The following is a 14,115-nucleotide window of genomic DNA, read 5'->3' on the forward strand; positions in this document are numbered from 1 at the left end:
AACGGCCCATGTTTGGAGGTTGTCCGCGCCCTCTCTGCACACAGCAGCCCGTGTGAGGTAAGAGGCCTCGAAGTGACAAATCAAGTTTTAAAATTAGCGTTTTGACTACCTGTTTCTTAAAATGGACACTAAAGGGTTTAAATTTGGTGGGCGCATTGACAATCTGGTCAAGGGTAGAGAGCACCGTAGTGATCAGTTCAGATCTTGTAGGTATTGGCGTTCCACTATGTGCTGTAACTTGACAAACTACCTGTTCCTGCCAACGAGAGTGTCTCTGTGCTATTCAAATCCACACTAGTGAGGTCCAGGGGGTAACTTTAACCTAACTCGGCGGGTGGGAAACCCACGGGATTGGATGGATCTCCCGTTTTAACACCCGCCCCCACCGCCCCCCCCCCCCCCGCCCAGTATTAGCCTCCACTGACTTCAGTAGGGAGTAAAGTCAGACGGGATATCAAACCAGCGTTGCCACTCGATCTCGTCAGTCTCCCAACAGACGGGCTAGGTTAGAATTTCCCCCCCTCCCCGCCCCGTGTCGGGAAATACACGCCTAATCGACCAAACTCAGAGATTGGAACTCATGGCAAATCATGCAAAATAAATTTGGTCTGACACAAATCTAAATAATGTGGAGCGGATAAAGATAACCTGGAGCACAGAATAGGGTTCCTGGCCAAGCAGGCGCTCTGTTGGCACCTTAATAATTGTCTGGACAATCTATTGAAAAAGATCAAGGACTTGCTGGGAGTTTCCAAATTCCCCAAATTGTAAAATTTATTGTGCTATATTTCACAAACCTTTAAAAAAAAATGTTATCTAAATGAAGTAAATTTATATTTAGTTTATCAGACAGCCTCGCCGCTGCACCTGCAGGTACTGCGACGAGGACTGGGAACTGAGGTGAGCTGCACTGGAGGTTGAGCAGATCTGCTTGCACTATAGGGAGTTTGTGGATAGATCTGACACCTAACTCGCTCTCTTCAACTTGCAGCGTAGCTCTCAGAGGATTGCTATCCGCCATCGCATTTTGTAGATTAACGTAGGGTGTCCAGTCCAGCTGTAAGATCAGACATTGGGGGGGGTGGGGGAAAGGGGGAGCAAAACGCCAGCAGTGGAATCATTCCTCTCATTACTCACTGTCCCCTACTTTTGACTGCTGTGAATGTTCCTCGACAGTTTCCTGTCCCTGTAAACCGTGTGGCTCTGCGGGTTTAGACCAGCTGGGTCGTCTTGGCTTTATTATTAAGGGTTCTAGTTAAATGACGCAAAGACTCCGTTGCATTTCCTGAAGTGATGCTGAGGTGGGCTTTATCTGGGAGCCTTGAAGTGACGGTGATGTGACTAACCCATGCCGGTGTCTTTAACCCACCGACATGGGCTTGGTGAGAAAGTGCGGGCTGCTCTGATTGGAGGAATGAGCAAGTGTTGAGGGGCCTCCGTCTCCTTCACCAGTTGTGGTGTGATTGCCCACGAGCACTGTAGTTCTGGTTTTTTTTTTTTTTTTAAAAGGCTCCCCCCTTCAGCTAGGCATGTTCAGACTGTGATAGCTCTGGGATGGGTATCCCTGGAATTGGCCGTGTTCTTGTTGACGGCCTCGTGCCCTCAAAGCTCAGTTGCCGGGCCACTTAGCTCCAATGTATTGCTCGTCATGTATGTGCTGAAAAAGTGACTGCTGTACATTAAAAAAAAAAAAATTGGTGCACAAATTGAGGGCGGGATTGTGCGTATCAATGGAAGAAAGAAAGGCTAGCATTTCTCCAGCGTCTTTTACCACCGCGGGGCATCCCAAAGCGCTTTACAGCCAATGAAGTACTTTTGAAAAGTAGTCACTGTTGTAATGAAAGGATGAGATTAGTGAACTCAATGGCCTCCCTCATCCATACTTTCTGGAATCGCCTCCCCTTACCGCAAACTAAAGTTGGAATAAATAGGCATGTACGGTTTGGCCAACAGAGTTTAATTTGAATTGGCTAGAATTTTACAGAAAACCCCAATGATGAGAAAAGGCCATTCAGTTCACCAACGTTCACCTATCTGGCACGGATATTAAACAGCAGATTCAACAGCGACGAGAATTTTTGCAAGGCCTCGCGCTCGGACCCAGAAAGTGATAGTTTTGTCAGCTCATCCTTCCCCCTTGTAGCTACCCAGGTAAAACCGGGCAGGCGATTCTCAAACCGCAGGTTTAGAGATTGAGTTCCAGAGTAAAGCTGCTACTTGGACTCGTGCGGCTGGCCCAGGGAACGTGGACCTTTCAATGGTTGAGGGTGAGGTGGAGGCGTGCAGAGTACCTGGCACCTCGCCACCTGGCCTGGTCCGCGTCTTGTTCTAAGCCTTGGAATTGTAAACAGCCTTGAGCTTGTCGTCACTCAAGTCTGGCGACTGCTTGAAAGAGAGGGGAAAAACCAAGCAGGCAGCCAGGTGAAGGCGAGAGGTTATTTATTGGACCTTAACTAGGGAAAGAGTGAGGGAGGAATGCAGTGCGATCAGGTGTAGCAGTGCCCAGTTTAATTGTGTGATCAGCGGTCCAATACTGAGTTGACGTTATGGAAAGAAGTAATGCATCCAAATTTGAAAACCTGTTGAGGCTCCGCGGGTGGCGGGGGGTGGGGGGGGCTAGTAAGACATTCTGCCACTGGCACAGTCCAGTCGCATTTGGAGAACGCGTGCTAAAAATCCTAGGCAGGGCAATTGTCAACATTTTCCCTCTACCACAACTAGTTTCAGCCTCCTGAAATTTGGATACGGGATTCGAAATGGACTCTCGTTTCAGAAGCTGAAACCTACCGAGATTCGGGTATTGTTATGGCGAGGAAACGTTAACGTTTACTCCGGATCCTTAAATCGACCACCCTCCTGACTCTGTCCGAGAGATTTGTTTTTGCTAACTGTCCAAAGATGAATAGAGACGGGGGAAGCACAACTTGGATGCTTTTCTATACCTTGCCGTCACTAACATGTAAATGGAAAGATTCCTTGCACTTGGCCAGAGTAATACTAACATCCTCCTTTCTGTCAGTCACTGGAATGGTGGTGAATGTTCAGGTCTGTCCCAGGGTAGACATTTTCATAGGTTCAGGCTCTGCTTTTACATGGGAGTCGGGTTCTGGAGACTATCTGTAGATTGTGGGGGGGTCTGGAGACTATCTGTAGATTGTGGGGGGTCTGGAGACTATCTGTAGATTGTGGGGGGGTCTGGAGACTATCTGTAGATTGTGGGGGGGTCTGGAGACTATCTGTAGATTGTGGGGGGGTCTGGAGACTATCTGTAGATTGTGGGGGGTCTGGAGACTATCTGTAGATTGTGGGGGGGTCTGGAGACTATCTGTAGATTGTGGGGGGGTCTGGAGACTATCTGTAGATTGTGGGGGGGTCTGGAGACTATCTGTAGATTGTGGGGGGTCTGGAGACTATCTGTAGACTGTGGGGGGGGTCTGGAGACTATCTGTAGACTGTGGGGGGGTCTGGAGACTATCTGTAGATTGTGGGGGGGTCTGGAGACTATCTGGAGACTGTGGGGGGGTCTGGAGACTATCTGTAGACTGTGGGGGGGTCTGGAGACTATCTGTAGATTGTGGGGGGGTCTGGAGACTATCTGTAGATTGTGGGGGGGTCTGGAGACTGTGTAGATTGTGGGGGGGTCTGGAGACTATCTGTAGATTGTGGGGGGGTCTGGAGACTATCTGTAGATTGTGGGGGGGTCTGGAGACTATCTGTAGACTGTGGGGGGGGGTCTGGAGACTATCTGTAGATTGTGGGGGGGTCTGGAGACTGTGTAGATTGTGGGGGGGTCTGGAGACTAGATTGTGGGGGGGTCTGGAGACTAGATTGTGGGGGGGGTCTGGAGACTATCTGTAGATTGTGGGGGGGGTCTGGAGACTATGTAGATTGTGGGGGGGTCTGGAGACTGTAGATTGTGGGGGGGTCTGGAGACTATCTGTAGATTGTGGGGGGTCTGGAGACTATCTGTAGATTGTGGGAGGGTCTGGAGACTATCTGTAGATTGTGGGAGGGTCTGGAGACTATCTGTAGACTGGGGGGGTCTGGAGACTGTCTAGATTGTGGGGGGGTCTGGAGACTGTCTGTAGATTGTGGGGGGGTCTGGAGACTATCTGTAGATTGTGGGAGGGTCTGGAGACTATCTGTAGATTGTGGGAGGGTCTGGAGACTATCTGTAGACTGTGGGGGGGTCTGGAGACTGTCTAGATTGTGGGGGGGTCTGGAGACTATCTGTAGATTGTGGGGGGTCTGGAGACTATCTGTAGATTGTGGGAGGGTCTGGAGACTATCTGTAGACTGTGGGGGGGTCTGGAGACTATCTGTAGATTGTGGGGGGGTCTGGAGACTGTCTGTAGATTGTGGGGGGGTCTGGAGACTATCTGTAGACTGGGGGGGTCTGGAGACTATCTGGAGACTGTGGGGGGGTCTGGAGACTATCTGTAGACTGTGGGGGGGGGGTCTGGAGACTATCTGTAGATTGTGGGGGGGTCTGGAGACTAGATTGTGGGGGGGTCTGGAGACTATCTGTAGACTGTGGGGGGGGGGTCTGGAGACTATCTGTAGATTGTGGGGGGGTCTGGAGACTGTGTAGATTGTGGGGGGGTCTGGAGACTATCTGGAGACTGTGGGGGGGGGGTCTGGAGACTATCTGTAGATTGTGGGGGGGTCTGGAGACTGTGTAGATTGTGGGGGGGTCTGGAGACTATCTGTAGACTGTGGGGGGGTCTGGAGACTGTAGATTGTGGGGGGGTCTGGAGACTGTGTAGATTGTGGGGGGGTCTGGAGACTAGATTGTGGGGGGGTCTGGAGACTGTAGATTGTGGGGGGGGTCTGGAGACTATCTGTAGATTGTGGGGGGGGTCTGGAGACTATGTAGATTGTGGGGGGGTCTGGAGACTGTAGATTGTGGGGGGGGTCTGGAGACTATCTGTAGATTGTGGGGGGTCTGGAGACTATCTGTAGATTGTGGGAGGGTCTGGAGACTATCTGTAGACTGTGGGGGGGTCTGGAGACTGTCTAGATTGTGGGGGGGTCTGGAGACTGTCTGTAGATTGTGGGGGGGTCTGGAGACTATCTGTAGACTGTGGGGGGGTCTGGAGACTGTCTAGATTGTGGGGGGGTCTGGAGACTATCTGTAGACTGTGGGGGGGTCTGGAGACTGTCTGTAGATTGTCGGGGGGGGGTCTGGAGACTATCTGTAGACTGTGGGGGGGTCTGGAGACTATCTGTAGATTGTGGGGGGGTCTGGAGACTATCTGTAGATTGTGGGGGGGTCTGGAGACTATCTGTAGATTGTGGGGGGTCTGGAGACTATCTGTAGATTGTGGGGGGGTCTGGAGACTATCTGTAGATTGTGGGGGGTCTGGAGACTGTCTGTAGACTGTGGGGGGGGGGTCTGGAGACTATCTGTAGATTGTGGGGGGGTCTGGAGACTATCTGTAGATTGTGGGGGGGTCTGGAGACTAGACTGTGGGAGGGTCTGGAGACTATCTGTAGACTGTGGGAGGGTCTGGAGACTATCTGTAGACTGTGGGGGGGTCTGGAGACTGTCTGTAGATTGTGGGGGGGGTCTGGAGACTATCTGTAGATTGCCGGGGGTCTGGAGACTATCTGTAGACTGTGGGGGGGGGGGTCTGGAGACTGTAGATTGTGGGGGGGGTCTGGAGACTATCTGTAGATTGTGGGAGGGTCTGGAGACTATCTGTAGATTGTGGGGGGGTCTGGAGACTATCTGTAGATTGTGGGAGGGTCTGGAGACTATCTGTAGATTGTGGGGGGGTCTGGAGACTATCTGTAGATTGTGGGGGGGTCTGGAGACTATCTGTAGACTGTGGGGGGGTCTGGAGACTGTAGATTGTGGGGGGGTCTGGAGACTATCTGTAGATTGTGGGGGGTCTGGAGACTGTAGATTGTGGGGGGGTCTGGAGACTAGATTGTGGGGGGGTCTGGAGACTATCTGTAGATTGTGGGGGGGTCTGGAGACTATCTGTAGATTGTGGGGGGGTCTGGAGACTATCTGTAGATTGTGGGGGGGTCTGGAGACTATCTGTAGATTGTGGGGGGTCTGGAGACTATGTAGATTGTGGGGGGGTCTGGAGACTGTAGATTGTGGGGGGTCTGGAGACTATCTAGATTGTGGGGGGTCTGGAGACTATCTGTAGATTGTGGGGGGGTCTGGAGACTATCTAGATTGTGGGGGGATCTGGAGACTATCTGTAGATTGTGGGGGGTCTGGAGACTATCTGTAGATTGTGGGGGGGTCTGGAGACTATAGATTGTGGGGGGGTCTGGAGACTATCTGTAGACTGTGGGGGGGTCTGGAGACTATCTGTAGATTGTGGGGGGGTCTGGAGACTATCTAGATTGTGGGGGGGTCTGGAGACTATCTGTAGATTGTGGGGGGGTCTGGAGACTATCTGTAGATTGTGGGGGGGTCTGGAGACTATCTAGATTGTGGGGGGGGGGTCTGGAGACTATCTGTAGATTGTGGGGGGGTCTGGAGACTCTAGATTGTGGGGGGGGGTCTGGAGACTATCTGTAGATTGTGGGGGGGTCTGGAGACTATAGATTGTGGGGGGGTCTGGAGACTGTAGATTGTGGGGGGATCTGGAGACTATCTGTAGATTGTGGGGGGGTCTGGAGACTATCTGTAGATTGTGGGGGGGTCTGGAGACTAGATTGTGGGGGGCTCTGGAGACTGTCTGTAGATTGTGGGGGGGTCTGGAGACTATCTAGATTGTGGGGGGTCTGGAGACTGTAGATTGTGGGGGGGGGTCTGGAGACTAGATTGTGGGGGGGGTCTGGAGACTATCTGTAGATTGTGGGGGGGGGGTCTGGAGACTAGATTGTGGGGGGGTCTGGAGACTGTAGATTGTGGGGGGATCTGGAGACTATCTGTAGATTGTGGGGGGGTCTGGAGACTAGATTGTGGGGGGGTCTGGAGACTGTAGATTGGGGGGGGTCTGGAGACTATCTGTAGATTGTGGGGGGGTCTGGAGACTATCTGTAGATTGTGGGGGGGTCTGGAGACTATCTGTAGATTGTGGGGGGGTCTGGAGACTAGATTGTGGGGGGGTCTGGAGACTATCTGTAGATTGTGGGGGTGTCTGGAGACTATCTGTAGATTGTGGGGGGGTCTGGAGACTAGATTGTGGGGGGGTCTGGAGACTATCTGTAGATTGTGGGGGGGTCTGGAGACTAGATTGTGGGGGGGTCTGGAGACTATCTGTAGATTGTGGGGGGGTCTGGAGACTATCTGTAGATTGTGGGGGGGTCTGGAGACTATCTGTAGATTGTGGGGGGGTCTGGAGACTAGATTGTGGGGGGGTCTGGAGACTATCTGTAGATTGTGGGGGGTCTGGAGACTGTAGATTGTGGGGGGGTCTGGAGACTATCTGTAGATTGTGGGGGGGTCTGGAGACTATCTGTAGATTGTGGGTGGTCTGGAGACTATCTGTAGATTGTGGGGGGTCTGGAGACTATCTGTAGATTGTGGGGGGGTCTGGAGACTATCTGTAGATTGTGGGGGGTTCTGGAGACTATCTGTAGATTGTGGGGGGGTCTGGAGACTATAGATTGTGGGGGGGTCTGGAGACTGTAGATTGTGGGGGGGTCTGGAGACTATCTGTAGATTGTGGGGGGGTCTGGAGACTATCTGTAGATTGTGGGGGGGTCTGGAGACTGTAGATTGTGGGGGGGTCTGGAGACTATCTGTAGATTGTGGGGGGGTCTGGAGACTATCTGTAGATTGTGGGGGGGTCTGGAGACTGTAGATTGTGGGGGGGTCTGGAGACTATCTGTAGATTGTGGGGGGGTCTGGAGACTATCTGTAGATTGTGGGGGGGTCTGGAGACTGTAGATTGTGGGGGGGTCTGGAGACTATCTGTAGATTGTGGGGGGGTCTGGAGACTCTGTAGATTGTGGGGGGGTCTGGAGACTGTAGATTGTGGGGGGGTCTGGAGACTATCTGTAGATTGTGGGGGGGTCTGGAGACTATCTGTAGACTGTGGGGGTCTGGAGACTAGATTGTGGGGGGGTCTGGAGACTATCTGTAGATTGTGGGGGGGTCTGGAGACTAGATTGTGGGGGGGGGTCTGGAGACTATCTGTAGATTGTGGGGGGGTCTGGAGACTATCTTGATTGTGGGGGTCTGGAGACTATCTGTAGACTGTGGGGGTCTGGAGACTACAGATTGTGGGGGGGTCTGGAGACTGTAGATTGTGGGGGGGTCTGGAGACTATCTGTAGATTGTGGGGGGGTCTGGAGACTATCTGTAGATTGTGGGGGGGTCTGGAGACTATCTGTAGATTGTGGGGGGGTCTGGAGACTATCTGTAGATTGTGGGGGGGTCTGGAGACTATCTGTAGATTGTGGGGGGGTCTGGAGACTATCTGTAGATTGTGGGGGGGTCTGGAGACTATCTGTAGACTGTGGGGGTCTGGAGACTATCTAGATTGTGGGGGGGTCTGGAGACTATCTGTAGATTGTGGGGGGGTCTGGAGACTATCTGTAGATTGTGGGGGGGTCTGGAGACTAGATTGTGGGGGGGGGTCTGGAGACTATCTGTAGATTGTGGGGGGGTCTGGAGACTATCTTGATTGTGGGGGTCTGGAGACTATCTGTAGACTGTGGGGGTCTGGAGACTACAGATTGTGGGGGGGTCTGGAGACTGTAGATTGTGGGGGGGTCTGGAGACTATCTGTAGATTGTGGGGGGGTCTGGAGACTATCTGTAGATTGTGGGGGGGTCTGGAGACTATCTGTAGATTGTGGGGGGGTCTGGAGACTATCTGTAGATTGTGGGGGGGTCTGGAGACTATCTGTAGATTGTGGGGGGGTCTGGAGACTATCTGTAGATTGTGGGGGGGGTCTGGAGACTATCTGTAGATTGTGGGGGGGTCTGGAGACTATCTGTAGATTGTGGGGGGGTCTGGAGACTATCTGTAGATTGTGGGGGGTGCTGGAGACTGTAGACTGTGGGGGGGTCTGGAGACTGTAGATTGTGGGGGGGTCTGGAGACTATCTAGACTGTGGGGGGGGGGTCTGGAGACTTTCTGTAGACTGGGGCGGTCTGGAGACTGTAGGTTGTGGGAGCCGTTTAGTAATAAGTGTAAGTAATGCAGTGTTGCTTCTTCCAGTCCTGATGAGCAGGGCCCATAACTCTCTCGAGGCCATAGCTGCAGAAACCCAATACTGCAGGATTTCTGGATGTGACCAACTTCTGAAATGCCTTTGTCTCTTTTTTTTTGGCATGGAACAGCACTGAACGTGAAGGAAAGCCTCTTGGCTGAAATGGTGCGTCATTTAGGTGGTGGGTTATTTTTTATCCTCTCATTTTAGGAGCGGTTGTTGTTGAGTTAGTGTGTTCAGAGAATTGGCCAAAGTTCGTTGCATTGGCAATCCCCAATCCACCTTTGCTGCTTCCTCCCATCCACCAGATTGGAGAAAATGGAATCAGGAAAACAAGAGTCCCTGAGCAGACACCAGCCCGTTTGCAGACGTCCAACAGTGGCTCACGAGTGTGTATCTCGACTGCTTCTGTTTGCACTTTAACCATTAAAATAACTTTATTGCATAGCTAATACAGAACCTGGCGTGATTGCAGGCAGAGAGTAAATCGATTTGTATTTTTGCATTATTTACCACCCTGTTGCTGTTTCTTATCCCATGTATTTGGGAGAGGAATGAAAGGTGCAAAGCTATATAACAAACACTATATGTTTTGGGTAATTGTGAGGATCATTTTTGTTTTAAGATCCTCAGGCCACAGAAATAAATTAAGAGTTTCTGACCTGCCAGCCTTGTGCTCCTTCCTTCACCCTATTTTGTGTTCTCAAATGAAAAAGAAATACATATTGTTTCAATAAAATCTTCCATCAATTTGTTTAAATACGAAACTACTAATAGTTTTTGTGGCCTTAATGTGTAACATAAAAGACTTTATGACAGTGTTTAAGAAAAGTCGCCATTAAACTTTTCTTGGCAACAGACTTCAGTTTCTAACTCTTTCTTGTAACAGTCACATCTGGGGACAGCCTGCCATTTCGAATTTTGGCATATAACGTGTACAATTAAGGGTTTGATTGGAGGCTTGCAATTGCTGTGGCTGATATTAGGGGGCGAAGACTTGCCTGGTTTGTTTGTACTGGAAACTCTTTTTTATCCGGGACCGGCGTGGTGCCAGTTTATCAAAAAGTCCGGATTACAGAGAGGTATAGTTAAAAGGTACGAGAGCTCCGTACACAGCAACAGAACAAGGCTTCCCTGTTGCTTAGCAACAGGTGCAGGAACCCCGGCCACAAGATCCAGGCGTCCCTGTTGCTTAGCAACAGGTGCAGGAACCCCGGTTACACGGCCACAGATCCAGGAACGGCCACTAATATGAAGTAAAACTTACCCGAACCGACTCCTGAATTTTGCCGGTTAACAGAGATTTCCGGTTATTTGGGTGCCGGTAAATCGAGAGTTTCCTGTATAACTTGCTATTTTAATAAAAACGAACCCGTAAACAGGTTAGCACCTTGGACAGAGAACCAGCATACACTGATCTCAGCGGTGGTAATTTACAGCTTTGCAGGGCAGTATTGGAGTGATTGAGATATCTCGGGTTAATAATGCCGCTGCATTTTGAATGGCTGCTGATGTTTATGTTCCAGTGAGGGGAGCATTTCCTCAATTTGGTCCTGAAAATCTGTAGCCAAGTGTGCGAGTGGCCTGTGAATCCAAATCTTCGGCAGGGCACGTGCCCTTGTGCCGTGCCTCCAGCTGCCGAGGCCCCAAGCTCTGGAATTCCCTCCCGGAACCTCTCCGCCTCTCTCCTCCTTTAAGACGCTCCTTAAAACCGACCTCTTTGACCCAAGCCTTTGGTCATGCAGGTGCAGCAGGCGGTTAAGAAGGCAAATGGTATGTTGGCCTTCGTAGCGAGAGGATTCGAGTACAGGAACAAGGATGTCTTGCTGCAGTTATACAGGGCCTTGGTGAGACCACACATCTTGAGTATTGTGTGCAGTTTTGGTCGCCTTATCTGAGGAAGGATGTTCTTGCCATGGATGGAGTTCAGCGAAGATTCACCAGGCTGATACCTGGGATGGCAGGAATGACGTATGAGGAGAGATTGGGACGATTGGGCTTGTACTCACTGGAGTTTAGAAGAATGAAAGGGGATCTCATTGAAACTTATAAAATTCTGACAGGACTGGACAGAATAGATGCAGGGAGGATGTTCCCGATGGTCGGGGAGTCCAGAACCAGGGGTCACAGTCTAAGGATAAGGGGTAGGCCATTTAGGACAGAAATGAGGAGGAATTTCTTTACCCAGTGAGTGGTGAACCTGTGGAATTCTCTACCACAGAAGGCAGTTGAGGCCAATTGACTAAATATATTCAAGAAGGAGTTGGATATATTTCTTAAGGCTAAAGGGATCAAGGGATATGGGGAGAAGGCAGGGACAGGGTACTGAGTTTGGATGATCAGCCATGATCGCATTGAATGGCGGAGCAGGCTCGAGGGGCCGAATGGCCTACTCCTGCTCCTATATTCTATGTTTCTATGTTGGTCATCTGCCCTAATGTCTCCTTATGTGGCTCGGTGTCAAATTTTGCCTGATTAACGCTCCTGTGAAGCGCCTTGGGACGTTTTACTACGTTAAAAGCGCTATATAAATGCAATATGTTGCCATCCAGTGTCAACACTGCACTCAGATTTTTCACTGCTGCTCGGGGTCTGTGCATCTGCTCAGCAAGACGAGGCTTGACTCAGAGCAGAGCCAGCCATTCCAATCAGTTCTCTAACCGTTCGTCATTTTCTTCATAAATAAGATGCAGACCATGTTTATTTTTTGCTAATGCATTGCCCCTCGGGAGGGTTTAAAACTTTAAAAAAATTTAAATAATAAATATTCAGATTGCGAATTTGAAAAAAAAAACACACACAGATACAAGAGTAAAACTCTAGTGCAAGGGTCGCTTTCAAATGATGCGGCATTGAGTTTGGCCTGTGTAATGCTTGTGTTTAGCTCGCGCTGAGTCACACATTGCAAATTATACAGTGACAGTAACAATGCAGTCAGGGTCATGGCATTCCGTAGTAACTCCATGGAGATATGCAAATGACAAGTCCCAATGCAAAGTGAGTGGCGTGCTGTAGGCTGCGGAGAGCAAGGCAACACAATGGGGCTTTGTAAGAAGCAGGCTTATCAAGTGGTTCTTGTGACATGGTCATAAACTGCAAGTTCAGCACACAAGCTGTTTATCAACATCAGCTGAACCCTGAGATTTCGAGTGAGTGAGGTAACAACAGGCTGACGTGTGCATATAGAATCATTCTGCACAGGAGGAGACCAATTCGGCCCATCGTGCCTGTGCCGGCTCTACGAAAGAGCTCTCCAATTAGTCCCACTCTTCCCCCTGCTCTTTCCCCTTAGCCCGGCAAATTTTTCCTTTTCAAGTATTTACCCAATTCCCTTTTGAAAGTTACTATTGAATCTGCTTCCACCGCCCTTTCAGGCAGTGCGTTCCAGATCATCATAACTCGCTGCATTAAAAAAAATTCTACTCCTCTCCCCTCAGGTGTAGTGTATGTACCTTTAATCACAGAAATCACAGAAACCCCACAGTGCAGATAGAGGCCATTTCGGCCCATCGAGCCTGCACCGACACATATCCCACCCGATCCCCTAACACTAAGGGTCAATTTATCATAGCCAATTATCCTAACCCGCACATCTTTGGACTGTGGGAGGAAACCGGAGCACCCGGAGGAAACCCACGCAAACACGGGGAGAATGTGCAAACTCCACACAGACAGTCACCCGAGGCCGGATTCGAACCCAGGTTCCTGGCGCTGTGAGGCAACAGTGCTAACCACTATGCCACCGTGCTGTTTAAGAGAGAACTACTTTTACAGCTCCTGTATACTGTAGTACCGGCAGTGACCACACCTGTATATAAGCCTTGAGCATGCCTCTGTACCCCCAGTCTTGAGACTACCCTACTCCAGTAAACACCTGTTGATTGTTAAGTTACAGCATCCGTGTAGTTATTTGGAAACATCATACTCTCAGAATCGCGGATCTAACAGTGGTGACGAGTGTCGATTCGAATCTACCTGCAACTCTGCATTTCCCTTCAAGGATTCGCTCCGGGAGGGCGGTGGAAGAAAGTCGAGGCCAGAAGCACGGGCGTCGACCACGAGCAACCGCCCAGTCGTCTGGCAGAGAGTGAACATCGCATGGGAGGCTGTTGAGAGCCGGGCTTGGTTCCCCAGCCACGACGATCCAGCAACAGACTGACAACAGGTACAGCGCAGACCCTTCCCGGACAGCGGCAGCTGGAGCCGTCCGACGGCAGAGAAAAAGCCGAGCTGCGTCGACGGGTAAGAGAGAGGGTGAAGCACACAGGGCGCAGCCAGGAGTTGAAAACCGAGCGGCGTCGAGGGAAAAAAACAAAACAAAAACAGAGAGGGTAAAGCAGCAGCCGGGTTCAGGACCGAGCGGCGGAAACGGGAAAGGCGCACAGGAGAAGGCGCAGAGCACAGCCAGGGCTCAAGGGCTGAACAGCGTCCGCGGGGAGAAGAAGGGAGAGCGCGGGAGACGCCATTTTTAGAAGCCGCAGCGGAGAAGAAGGGCGAGCGCGGGAAGAAAGGAAAGCGCGGGAGATGCCATTTTGTGCCAGCGGAGAAGAAGGGAGAGCGCGGGAGACGCCATTTTTGACAGTTAAATCACACCCAGGGATGCCGAAGAGTGGCAGTATCTCTGCGTTCAACAATGAAGTCGAAGATTGGGCGACATATGTGGAACGCATTGAGGTGTACTGCAGGGCGAATGAAGTGCCAGATGCTAGGAAAGCACTCGTTTTGTTAAATTCCATGTTGCAAAAACTTATGGCTTACTGCGAAACCTAATAACCCCAGAGAAGCCCGTGGATAAGAATTTCGGAAGCATAGTAGAAATCCTACAGGACCACTTAAACCCCACACCGCTGCTGATAGTAGAAAGATTTAAGTTCCACAAACGGAACCAGCATAAAGACGAAAGTAATGCTGAGTACTTAACGGAACTGCGCAAGCTATCGAAACACTGCCAGTTTGGAGTGGGACTAGCAGATACGTTAAGGGACAA

Source organism: Somniosus microcephalus, chromosome 28 (genome assembly GCF_052327205.1).
Source record: "Somniosus microcephalus isolate GS21.2 chromosome 28, FLI_Smic_1.0, whole genome shotgun sequence".
Lineage (NCBI taxonomy): Eukaryota > Metazoa > Chordata > Chondrichthyes > Squaliformes > Somniosidae > Somniosus > Somniosus microcephalus.